The sequence below is a fragment of the Pinus tabuliformis genome, chromosome 7 (assembly GCF_031772625.1).
Source record: "Pinus tabuliformis cultivar Carrire ecotype Pingquan chromosome 7, CPIR1, whole genome shotgun sequence".
NCBI lineage: Eukaryota > Viridiplantae > Streptophyta > Pinopsida > Pinales > Pinaceae > Pinus > Pinus tabuliformis.
The window spans coordinates 1,987,991,819-1,988,001,173 of NC_142293.1; positions in this window are offsets into that span (position 1 = coordinate 1,987,991,819).

A 9,355-nucleotide genomic window follows, 5' to 3' on the forward strand; every position below is an offset into this window, starting at 1 on the left:
CCTTTGCCTTCAGAATGGCCATCTATAAGAGATTCTTCTGTTCCTTTGTCTTGTTTGGAGGTTGAAGAGTCTTCACTCCGACCTTTCTTAAATTCTCGATACATTTCTTCTACCATGGCTCTCATGGTCATGAAACTGTCCATGAACTGAGAGTCTAATTCCAAGGGGTTTTCTTCTGCCATTTCCCTCCTAGGATAGACTCTACCAATTTCTGGGTTAGTTTCAACCAGTTCTCCTTCTCCTAATTTGAGCTTTGACCTAGTTATCATTCACCAATCTAGCACAAGCTTGTCTAACCTTAGTAAACCTAAAGCTCTGATACCACTTGATCTGATAATGAGATCTAAGACAATTAATAAGGTTTTACAAACTCATGTGCATGGATTTGTCTATGTTATTTTATGCAATGGATCGATAAGATTGTGAAACACACAGACAATGAAGCAATAAACAAAACATAATAGACAACACATAACACAACAAATTTAATAAGGAGTTCACCCAATACTCCTGGGCTACATCTCCTGGTCTAGCCTTCAGTGGTGGCCTCTCTATTATGTCTTCAAGCAGAGTTTTTACAATAGTATGAGCTCAGTTTGAGACTCAATACACAACAGATGGAATAGTAAGAGTTTGCTTGAACCTCTCAAGCTTTCTCTGAGTACACAAACTCTCTAAATCACTCTCTGTCTCTGTCTCAACTCTGTCTTGGCACTGCCTTCAATACTGCCTGTCCTGTTTGCTCTCTGTCTGTGGCTTTAAAGCCAATCTGGGTTGTGTTTCTCCTTCCCAGCTTTCTGTCTCCCGGGCCTCTGTCCGCTCGAATCCCTCTTACAATCATGGCATAATGCCAAAAGGGGAGGTGGCCACCTATTCACAACGTAAGAGTGCCTCGGTCCCTTGAGATCCTTCAAAATCCCAAACAGAGTCGTTTTCTATTTAACACAGGAAAATGCATGCATAACTGTGAAATGCCACCAAACATAATTCATTTCGGACTTCAAAAGTCCTTAAATCCACCCTATTCTCCTATTGGGTCCGCCTGTAAGTCGCCATCACATGCCGCAACAGCCCTGCTCCAAAGTTCCCCTTTGTGTTTTTGAAATGTGTTAAAAAATTGCGAAAATACATTAAAACTGACTTTTTCTGTGGACCTCAAATCTTATGAAATATTACCGATAAACCCGTCGGGTTCAGTTCATCGAGTTGCACATCATGGTTGCTCCGATTGTGATATCGCAATCACTCATCGCAATAACCCCGGGCTGTTGTAAGCGATCCTGCCTTCCCCAATAGCGATCCTGTGATGTAATATGGGTCGCTGATCTGCGTGCTTGATCAATGGTCTAGATTAACTCCGCCAATCGCCATCGCAAGTGTCATGTGGTCTGCGCCGATACTCGCTGTCTGCCTATGCCAATTGCGATTGTCGATCAGATCTGGACCGTTGATCGGCTAGATCTGACGGCTGTTGTGCATCCATGGTTCCATGCTCCAAACTCTGTTTTATTCATGGTTTTCTCTAGTTTTTACCTCCCAATAGTGTTTTTCAGCCATTCAAATGGCTCTTGGCATGCGATGGTTTTGATCTTTGGCATGTTTTTGAGAGATTTCAAGACTTAGAGAGTGTTCTTGGATCCATTTGGATCAGTATGTGCATACTGGTATGTGTCCTCGCGAGTACAAGTATTGTAGGAAATTTCTCTTTATAATAAAAGAATACAGAGATGAAAACAATGGTGGTTTTTTCCGACATTGCATTTCCACCTAAAAATCTTGGTGTTCATGTGTTGCTTATGTGAGATGACCTATTATGTTCTTACTAGACTTGATTACTATTTAATTAATGTTCAATGAAGTAGTGATATATTGGTTCAAGTTAAACAAATGATGAATTAACTGAAATAAAATAGTTAGTGAATAGGATACATGCTACTTTTCTTCATCACAATCGCGTACATATGCATGTTTACTTCATCACAATCATGTATAGAAATCTGACTAAGGAAAGAAAAGTTTAAAATACTCATTCACCCCCCGTCCTCTCAATATTTTTTCTAACAATTTTTATCAAAGCAGGTCCTTCAGAAGAAGCTTGATCGCTTGAAGGAAGATTCATCAAGATGAGCAACCAAAAAGGATCAACATCTATTAGGCCATCATTGTTCAATGGATCTAATATGGTTTTCTAAAAAGTTAGAAAAGAGCTTACCTACAGTCACTTGGAGGAGATGTTTGGGGAATAGTTGACGGAGGCTATCAATATCCATCCTCTATCCCCACAAATGAAGCATAGAAGAAAAAATATGAGACCAATGCAAAGGTTTTCAATGTTGTGTTAGGATGCTTGGGAGAATCAAAATTTGTCAAAATCATGCACTTGAATACTTCAAAGGCTATACCAGAAAACATCATCCAAAGTTATGAAAGTGACAACAATGTAAAATGTGTGACGCTTCAAACCCTTAGAATCATCATTGGTTGAGAATCATCATATTAATTTTTTAATCTCTGTAAGTTATGAGAATAGATTTAACACTTATGTCTCACTATATAAAAAAATATTGTATCTCTATTTTTTTTAATTTTTAGATTGTGAAAAACCATCCAAAATATTGTATACTAAGTTAGGTTGAAAAAAAAGCCATACATCTCATTCATACTAAGTTAGAGAGAACACCTCCCCATATAACAAATTAAACTTCACAAATTATTTTGATGTTGGTAATAACTTTAATCTCTATATAGTAAGAAAAATATATGATTTTGAAAATAACATTTTAAATATGATAACATTTATATAATAAAATTAAACATTTTATTACGTGGGAATGCAATTGGATATTTTCTTCTAATGATGTAAATAGTGTAAACAATGGGCTTAAGTCAAAAGGTATTTAGAAAATGGCACGTCTTTCATGTAATGCCTAAGCCATCCTTATGTGGCATGCAACAACTTCATGTCCCACAATTCCCCACTACTTTTGACTAGTGATCTTTTAAGTAATTATCCGTGTTCTCTTGCATTCGTTTCGTAGTCAAAGCAAGCGATTATACATATACCAAACCACTCTTAAGATTTCTCATTACCAACTTCATTCTTTAAATTCCATTAACTAGATATTATACATATTCATCATCTAAACTTGTTATAGATTGGAATATTACATTCCCACAAGTCAATGAAAATATATTAAATATCTAAGTGATTAAATATTTTAATGTTAATCTCTATGTAAAGTTGATTTAAAATATAATGTAATTAACAAATTATTGGTTAAAAATATATAGTCAATAGAAAATTTATTAATTAGAGTTAAAAAAAAATTCACAAAATTTTCTACAACTACTCTAACAAACAAGTTAATTTTAAATTTTAAAAAATATTATTAATCTTGAAAACCTTACTTTTACGAAATCAACATAACAATAGGTAAAACTAACAAGTATGAAAATTAATTACCTATCCATTGTCCAATCAACCTACAAATTTCTTTTTTCTAGCGAGGAGTGATTCTTGAATTGGGGTTGAAATCCAAACTCTAATTCTTGAATTCTAATTTAAATCTAAAATGAAATAGAATATACTAGAGCTTGCATGCCTCACTTCCTCCACATATATATAACCAGAGGCTAGAGCCACAATGAAACAAGCAAAGGGATTGGATGTTTCTACTTGCATTGTTCGTTGCTTTGTATGTGCACACTGACCAGTAAAATACTGAGGGACCCAAATTAATATTGTTGAAGTTCAAACATAACCTACTAGTCATGACAATTAATAATTTACCCAACCATTGTCCTTTTTAATTACCTTTCATTTGCTAGCAAAGTATATGGATCTAGGCATACGTGAAGATTTCCAATTTGTGAAAAGGGCTTGGACTACATGTCACTCTAATCTCCTTCCATTGTATATTAGAGATTCGATATATGAAAAGGAAGGTTATACATTTAAATCATGACAAATATTCTTGGGGATCCATCCAACTCTGCAATACTAGGAGATTCCCTGAGGCCTAAGGTTCTGAAACCCAAGCTTGACCACATTGGAGATGGCATCCCTCTAAAACTCAAATCCAAAGTCAACTATGTAGACAACAAAAAAATTATGTACATTTTTTTGTACATCGAAACTAATACTACAATACCAATCATATATGTCATGGGGAAAGAATGACATAATAATAATAATAAGTGAAAAATACCTCAACAATGTGAAAATTGATCCTATACAAGTTACCAAAAGAAGAAAGAAAATAATACAATATTAATAATACCTTTAAAAGACATCAACAATATGAGTTCCTATACAAGTTAACAAAAAAGGAAAAAAATAACACAATTGGGAATTAATCTTGGGAAAGAAATAATAAGATCAAATATATTTTCCATAGCATGTTTATTATATTTTAATGATTTTTTATTTTTTTGGATAAAGAATGCAAATAATATTATTGATATATTTTGAATAATATATTTTATTTTTTAATGATTTTTTAATTTCTAAGTGTAGAATTTTTTTACATTTTAATTCTATTTTTGATATATTTTACTTTAATTTGTTAGAATTTGTTGGATTCCATGGAATTGTTAAGTTTGCAACTTAACTATTTTTAAGGTTTTTCAAGGTATTTAATTCACTTTTGTACTTTAAACACATCTTAAACAAAAATAAATCAATATTAAACCAAAATTTAACAGAATATATTATTTCAAACTTTGACCTATAATTTGTTTTTATAAAATTTATATATCATAAGTAAATAATATTTTTGGAATAAATATATATAAAATAAGATAAAATATGTAATGAATTAATTAATTATTTTTGGCTTATATAAAATAAAATAAAGTAAATTTAGAACCGTTATTAATTTATCAACATATCAAGCACGAGCTTCTGTCACAAGCTTGCTAGTTGCTGCGTCTCTTGGATTCTCTGTGATAGCCAACTTTTGGTGAACCAGCGATGAACTCAACGCGAACCTACTCAGAACTTTCACGCTCTCACGGCATCAACAATGGCTTCCTCGCCTAACAATGGCCCTCGCGTCCCTTTGTTCCTTTGGCAAACCTCTGATGAGCTTCTTGTGAACTTCGGATGAAAGCTCAAGATAACTACTACCACAACAGACAATATAGATGCGTAAGGTATTCAAATGCAGAATGGTATACTCATATTATTTCAGAATGGATTTCAGAATTACAGAGAGATTCTTTATCACAGATTGATTATCTTCGCATTTATCGGACTTTATGTTGTTCGCAACGAACAAGCAATACCAAAGGATACCTAGCGAAAGATAGGCTCTGCCTCAGAATATGACTGGACTCATATGCAGATTTGGAGACTTCTAAAATGATCCGGCCACTTTAGGTTCTTATCAGTGCCGAGCACACTGATACGCAGGCTTCTCAAATCAGACTGACTCTCTAAGACACTTCTAAGATGCGATGCCTCAACAATGAGCGTTACACTCATTTTATAATAATGAGAGGGGACAAGCATTACTGTAGGTCATCAGTAAACTGTCCGAAAAGTCGATGGAATCATTGCTTTCGGGTAACGCCGGGGTGACATCTGCACAAAGATTCTAGTCCGGAAAAGAAAATATTACGAAAAGGATTCTGACAAAACAAAGTGGATGCTTTTAATCTATCAAAGCCCACGAGAAAAGACACTTCATGAATTATTTACACAGTGGAGACTTTAGTACAACAAAGCCCATGAGAAATCTGGCCACAATTAAGTCCTTGTGACTGGACATCATGATTACACTATGGATACTTTTACGGAAAGCCCATGTGAGCCGTCAGAACACAGTTAGTTCTTAGAATCGATCTCTTTTATAAAATAATTCGTCCCAGGCCTTAGTGTATATCCTGCAAACGATCATAGGTTTACCCAAAACAATCTGGTGTTTAATTTTAGTTAAAACTAACCACTCTAGATGTTCTCTCATGTATTCTTGGAGTGAATAGTTTACATCATGGAATGGTGACCATTCTTGATCTGCCATTTCTTTGACAGTTTTATAGATAGGATGAAAGCATTCTACAATATTCTGTTCAAAACACAAATGACAATGCTTTCTGCAATATTCTGTGTGGTATATAGGGTCCATTGCAGTTCTGTTTACACCATAGTCACGCCACCATTCTCGGAACCATTTGCATTTTTGATTCCTTTGGAAAGTGCCTGTTGCACTGAATTTTAACTTTGTATAGTGAGTTTCTTCTTTGTCGTTGACATTGAGGAAATCCCACCAAAGTTTTTTGTAACCTGAAAAATCATGCACATTGTTAGGAGAAATAAATTTTGGATCACCTCTTCGCCAGAGGGCAGAGGGCTGGATTGGCCAATGTCTTGGTTCATTCCAAGTAAGATCTCTTGTTTGGTAGATGCAGAAGTATCTTTCATGTATGCCTGTGCTTCATCCTCCATGATACCATATACCGATGATGTCATGGAATTTTTTTTGTAAAACTACTTCTGCAATACCGACATCTCTTCTTGCTTTTTTGTAGACCATGTCAGGGATCCACTTACTGCCTTTAGGATATATTTTCCATTCTGGCACAAGGTTCTGGATGTCAGTATGTGGTTGCAAGTTGGCATCCAGTATTTTCGTATTCATGAGCTGCCATGTGGGTTTCCAATTTGCTTTGTACTCTTCCCAGTCCTAATTATCTGGGATGGTTCATAGGACCTCTTGCTTTTGATTTTTGTCCCACTGAGTGACTATCGTCATAACATAATCTTGAGGCTTAAGATATTCCCTGCTGAGAAAATCTGGAAGGTTATTTTCTTTACCCTTGATATGCTCAACCTTGAAATCAAAGTTGGCAAAAAGTGCTTGCCATCTAGCAAACTTTTCTTCCCCTGCCTTCCTGATATCTTTTGTTAGAACCTTTTGTAAAGCTGTTGCATCAGTCCTTAGAAAAAATGGTTTATTGATGAGGTATACCTCAAACTTACTAATGCAATTCCAGGCTGCCTTTACTTCTTTTTTGATTGTGGAATAATTTTGTTCAGCTGGATTCCACACTCTTGAAGCAAACTGGACAATCTGTTCAGTATCTCCATTCTTATGCTTTAAGATGCCTCCCCATCCGATGTTGCTTGCGTCTGTCTTACAATTTTAAATGCAAGATCGTCAGCAACATATAAAATTGGCAATGTTTTTCGCTTGGCCTTAATATTTTGTATTGCCTTAGTATGGACTTCTGTCCATTCTGGAGGATTTTTCTTCAGCCTTTTATTTAGTACTCTTCTATCACTTGCACAGTCTCGATAGAAGTTGTTGACATAATTGAAGCACCCCAAAAATCTCTACAACTGATTTTTATCTGTTATGACATTAGGGAATTTGTCTGCAAATTCCAATGCATGCTTCTGCAATGAGATCTGTCCATTGGAGATTATATGTCCCAGAAATTTGACAGTAGTCTGGAAGACCTCTATCTTTTTCTTGTTGAGTACTAGGCCATTGTGTTTGACCAGGTTCTTGAATATATTTACATGTTTGAAATGATCCTAAATATTTTTTGAAAAGATCAACACATCATCTATATACACAATAAGCCAATCAAAGTAAGGCTTAAAAATCTTATCCATTACCTTTTGGAATTTGGATGGCGCATTATTCAATCCAAAAGGCATCACGTTCCACTCGTAGTGGCCTGCTGGTATGCTGAAAGCAGTTTTGAATTTGTCCTTTTCTGCAATGGCAACTTGCCAAAATCCTGCCTTCAAGTCAAACTTAGAGAAGATTTTTGCTCCTGTTATTCTCCTGATTAGATCACCTTTGTGTGGTATTGGATAAGTGTCATATGCTAAAACTGAATTCAGAGGTTTGAAATTTATTACTAACCTTGGAATTCCTTTGATCTGTTCGACTCTCTTATTGACATAGAAGCCATAACAATTCCAGGGACTGCCTGATTCCCTGATAAATTTTCTGTCAAGGATCTGTTTGATCTCTTTTTCACAGAGATCTCTATATTCCTTATTCATGGGAATGGATGTGCTCTTACAAGGTTTACCAGCATAACCTTCTTTGTAAGGGAACTCAACTATATGCTTCTTCCTATGCCAAAATGCATTAGGTTCTTCTGAGCATCATTATTCTTCGATTTGCTTTCTCAAATCCTCAATCTTTCTCTTGACCTGAGGATGTTTGAGTTGTTCTTCAATTCTAAGAGTAGATTTTAGATCCTTTAGATCTGACAATCTTGCTTTAGCTTTATCTAGATTCTGCACAGTTTGGACCATTGTGGAGATCCTCTGATTTGAAATATATGGCAATTCAATTTTCTTTTTGGTTCCTTTTGATGTAGGAACTGATATAAAATATCCAGCCTTTCCATTTTTTAGCCTCATGGAGCCATGAGGTTCTACTGCTGCTAGGAAAACATTTCCAAGGATGCAATCAACAGGAATATCTACTACTGCAAATTTTAAATTAATGCAGTGATGTTCAAAGCATAAAGATGCTTTGGGTACTTCATATTTAAGCATTTTGTTGCCTAAACCCACCACTTTTCTTTCTGCAACAATCCAATATTTTGCTGGAATGGTCTTTATATTGAGAATATTGATATCTACTCCTGAATCAAGAAGCACAATTAATTCAAACATTTCTCCTCTAATACAGATATTTACCTTGATATGATGTTGCTGATAAGAGATGGTCAGGAGCCTCATTTCTTTGAATCCAAAATTTGGATCTTTGAATCCTTCAGCAATTTCAATTTGATGATTGGTATGTTGAGCAGTATCCTAGGGTAGATCTTCTTTTTCTCTATCAATCGCCTGCTTTCCCTTTTTCAATTCTGCAATCTGAGATTTTATAACAGAAATTTCTGACTTGATGTTGTGAATCTCGCGACTCACTTCTCCCAAGGTGAGAGATCTAACCCTGTCAGGCTTTTCTTGATGCTTTTGAAATGATTTAGTATTTCTTTCAAATGAAGCATCTATAAATAAAGATTTTTTACCTGAATCTTTTGAAGCTCTAGATTTGATTTGATCCACGAATGCTTCAGTCACGCGATTTTTCATTTCACCTTCTTCCATGTCCCGGATCTGTGATAAAATCTTGAGCTCATCTTCTTCAGTGGCAGCCATTAAAACTTTTTCTTTTGGCGGCTTGGAAGTTTCTTCTGCTTCGTTGGATTCACTAAAGAATTCTGAGTCAGAATCATGGTGAACTTTGCAGGCACATTCTTATGATTCAGAACAGAAACATTCTGAAGAATCTGAATCTGGACATTGCTGTATGTGAGCTTGGATTTCTTCTGCAAATGAAGAATTGAAAGAATCATAAGAGGATTCTTCAATCTAGTGCTG